The 4,497-nt window shown below is 48.1% G+C and overlaps 1 pseudogene; it reads left to right on the top strand.

Annotated features, from left to right (window-relative positions):
* The first annotated feature begins 1,709 nt into the window (after nt 1–1,709).
* LOC103671805 lies at nt 1,710–2,042 on the top strand (annotated as a pseudogene).
* The last annotated feature ends 2,455 nt before the right edge of the window (nt 2,043–4,497 follow it).

Here is a 4,497-nt window from a genome sequence, read left to right as displayed (position 1 = left end):
TAATATTTAGTCCAGAAATTTGCTCATCTACCAGCAATTTGATGAAGCTTGTGTTTCTTCATCTAGGCTTTCATTTGCCCTTCATGGTGCTAGGTCGTTAGGGCAGGCATCATGGTGCCCAGTTGGAAACTAAGCCTTCATGAGGTAAAGGGACTCATTCAGAGCCAGGTAAAGGGATTTTTCTCACACATTTAGTCACGTAACATCATTCATCGAGAGAGCAAGCATGGGATATGGAAAAGAGAGCTTTAATCTGTATAAATATCGAAAGCCAAGTCTTAGATGAATGCCAACTTCTCTGTTTATCCTCATTGTGTAGAGTATCAAGTGTCAGAGAGCTATAGAGTATAAGGTCTCAATCACACACACACAGAGTTATTCTTTATGAGACCAACGCCCTCCCAGGGTCTTCTGAGTCTTTTAGCTAAGCACACAAGGCAGTCAAATCAACAATGCTGTCTTTCATGCTTGAGCTCTGTAGACAGGCCCTCTCTCCTCAGCTGTTCATCTCTTCAGTGGAAATTCCTCAGAAAACAATGAGATTCAGTACAGCAGTAGCCCCCCCTCCGCCTCTGCAAAACCACACACACCCCAAGATAAAAAATGCTCAGCAGTCTCTGAGAACTTTCTACGGAAGCACTACAAAGAGGAGCCTTCCCAGTTAGATCCCTAGAAACTACTCTCCTCCAGCTCCCACCCCATGCCCACCAGGGTGGGTAGGAGTTTGGTCACGTCACCTTAGCCCATCTCCTCTAGTACCCATGTAGCAGACAGTGTGGGGGGCTGCATGAAGTCTAGCTGGATTTGAAAACTGCTCATGGCCTCAGGGGGGAAAATGAAGCTAAATAATGCCTACTGTATTACTCAACAATGACAAACCACCACAGAATCCCAGCAGCATACAATAATAAGCATTTACTTCACCCATCTATGGTCAGCTAGCTGGGAATTGGCTGACCTGGGCTGGGCTGGGCTGAACAGTTCCGCTTCCGGTTCTGAATCCAGCTGGCTCTACGGTCTGTTCCACGTGTCTCGTTCTGAGCTCCAGGTGGAAGAGGCAGCACCCCCCCTGGGAGAAATTCTTCTCAATGTGAGGACAAAAGTGCCAGGGAGCACAGCCAACCGTGCTCTCTGAAACAGTGCAAGCACATTTCAAACCCTTGTTTGCATGACATCTACTATCTTCCCAGGGGCCAAAGTAAGTCGTATAGCCAAGCCAAAAGTCAAGGAAGCACAGGAAAGGACACACCAAAAGTACAGGGAAATAATCCCCTTGTGCATTTCTCATGTGAGAGGCACTGAGAAGTTACATGGCGAAGAGCATGGATCCAGGGAACAGTGAAGACTTGGAGCTGAAAAATCAATCTGCCACACTAGTTCTGAGGGTTGCTGGAAATATTAAACGTAGTAATGTGTGCAATGCCGTTGCTGCATAGTGAGCACGCAAGGACCATTTGCTTCATTTCGTGACACATGTTCTGGGACCACCGCTGTCACGCTCTGACAGGTTTATCCAGGCTGTAGGAGATGCCTGCAATGTGGCCTCCATCAATTCCCGACCTCACTAGATAGACATGCTTTTCCTTGCTTCAAAAAGTAGAGTCTGATGTTCGCCTTTCAGATCGAAGCTGGCCTTAATGACTCCCCTTGACCCACAGAGACCAATCCGAAGTAATGTTCTGAGTCGGTGGCCGGTCTGTGTCAGAGCTATGGCTAAACATCTTCCGGATTTGATCTCTTGCCAAGAGCAGGCTGCTGTTGCCATCTGAAGACTTTGCGAAAAATGTCATGTCAAGTGTGTGATCTGTGACTCCTACGTGTGTCCCTGAACTCCGATGTGTGTATGTGATGAGTGTAATTATGACTCTTGCCAGGGGCACTGTGTGATCTGTGGAGGCCCTGGAGCCTCTGATACCTATTATTGTAAGGAGTGCACCATCCACGAGAAGGATAGAGATGGTTGCCCACAGACTGTCAATTTGGGGAGCTCTGAGACAGATCTCTCCTGTGAATGTAAAAAATATGGCCTCAGGAAGATGTGACAGGGGGGTAGCCTCTTCCTCCCACCAAGCTGCCGGAGCAGCCAGAAAAGACGCCTATTACTGCCCGCACAGCAGGACTGGAGCACAGAGCCCCATCCGAGTGCCTGGTAGTGACTGGCACCGCTCCACCTTTCTTCTCCTCTTACCCAGGCACGTGGTAAGGAATGGAAAAGGAATCTTCATTCACAGAGCACTCGGGGAGACTGTAGCAGAGAAAAATTGATAGATCGGGTCATGATTTTTCTTGAATTCAGAAAACAAGCCTCTCTTTTCCAAATTGATATGTTCTGTCTATACCAAAGCCTTCTGAAACAGTATTCATACCATTTCAGTCTTCTGTTTGAGAAATTGAGGAACTGACCATGAAGCTACCACTGTGAGAAACCTATTCTTGGCAGAAGCTCTGATGACAGCTGTCCTTGATGAGACATCTGCAGTGTGGTGGGGAGCTCTCAGAACGATCAATGTGGGCATTTAATCTTGTAACACCTAGCACATGGTACCTGTTCATGTTGTTTTTCCTCTAAGAACTTGGAAACCCTTTCCTTTGCTGTTGTATTAATAAAGCAGGTGTTTCTTTTGTGGGAAGAAGAAGAAGAAGAGGAAGAAGAAGAAGAGGAAGAAGAAGAAGAAGAAGAAGAAGAAGAAGAAGAAGAAGAAGAAGAAGAAGAAGAAGAAGAAGAAGAAGAAGAAAAGAGGAGGAAGAAGAGGAGGAGAGGGAGGGGGAGATGGAGGAAGAGAGGGAGGAAGAGAGGGAGGAGGAGATGAAGAAAAAGGAGGAGGAGGAGAGGAAGAAGAGGAAGGAGAAAAGGAAGAGGAAGGGCAAGGAGAAGGAGGGGAAGGGGAAAGAGAAACAGAAAGAGAATTCTGAGGGTCAGCTATAAGAAGACTTGCTACCCCCCCCCCGAGTCCCCTAGGAATGCTCACTCTCGAACCACTCTCTCAGAAAACCCAGTCACCAAGAAGCCCATGCCACCTGGGGAGGACACATGTACACCTGAGCCCCCAGCTGACAGCCAGCATCAACTGCCAGTCATGTGACTGGACCATCTTGATTTTCTAGCCCAGCCGATCCCTTCAGTGGCTGCAGCCCAGCGGATATCTTGCCACGACTATGTGGGAGATCCCAAAGTAGGGGTGTCCAGCTGAGCCCTAGTCAACCCACAGAACTGTGAGCCATGATAATCAATTTCTGTTAACGTCGCTACATTTTGGAGTGGTTTCTTGCACAACTAGGTGACCAGAACGCGGACCAGTGTTATTATCTCCGCTGGCCACTGAAGTCATGCAGGACCCTGGTGGACAGAGAATCTGCCACTTGTCAATTTTCCCTTTCATCCCCGACCCACCACAGCTCACTCCTGGTTCTCGTCCTGCCTCCTCTTTCCAGCACTGTCAAAGCCCTCTGACAGAATCTTTAGCACTAGTTCAACTCCCTCTCCCGCCATTTTACTTCAAAGACAGGGACAGAGGCCACAACGTGAGAAGTAAACAGGATTCGTTTGGCAACAACTCAGAGAGAAGTGGACACACACAGCCCCTTCCCCAGGGGCTGAAAGGGGACAGCTATCCAAGTTCTGTAAGCATGGACATTTCCCTGCCACTCCTCCTACAGGAAGACCCAGCCTCAGATGGACTGAATGACCCTTAAGGCTTTCAACTAGGGGACAGACTTTGACCCCGAACATACTGCTATCTTCAAGAGGCACTCTGAAAATCTGATTCCTCAGAATTCTGCACGGACCCCTCCTGTTTTATACAAGCTCTGAGAGACACAGGCCGATGGAGAGGCACACTGGGCTCCACTGAAGGGGGGACAGCGCTAACAAGGCCCTGGGGGGTCTGGCAGCATCTCAGACTCCATCAGGCCTCACCTTTCCTGGGGTGTTCCCAGGAACCCATTGACATTCTTGGAAGCCCAGTGCAATTAGAACACTTATTTTCAAGTGATGCTTCCCTTCTCTGCCTGTGGTCTATCTGCTCTGCGGAAGTTGTCCTACAGTCGAGAAAGCAGCAGCCCTGCGTTTGCATTCTTACGTCAGCTTACGTAAGTCAAAAGAAGAAGCTTCATCACCCACTTACCCAAACACGATACGGTCATTAAATGACTGAAAACACTGAGGTAGACTGGAAAATGACAATACAAAAACCAACATCCTGGCGGTCGAATAAAGCAATGTTGAAGTTCAGCACCTTGTTAGGCCGCGCACTGTGCTATGAATGGAATCCAGGAAGCTAGTTCCCAGGAACTCAAGTGGTGGCCGAAAATCACACAAAAAGGATTATCCTGTTTAAACTTAATCTTGCAAAACTGCTTCAATTCCTCCTCTTCCCTCTTATGGACTTTCTTGCAGACTTTCTCACCCTCTTATGGACTTCCCTCTTAGCATTCTTTCCACCATCTCAAAGGGTCACAAGGTGGAAAGAGCATAGGCAAAAAAGCATCCTAGCTCTA

The sequence above is a fragment of the Ursus maritimus genome, unplaced genomic scaffold (assembly GCF_017311325.1).
Source record: "Ursus maritimus isolate PB19 unplaced genomic scaffold, ASM1731132v1 scaffold_6, whole genome shotgun sequence".
NCBI lineage: Eukaryota > Metazoa > Chordata > Mammalia > Carnivora > Ursidae > Ursus > Ursus maritimus.
This window is presented reverse-complemented; position numbering and strand designations above follow the sequence as displayed.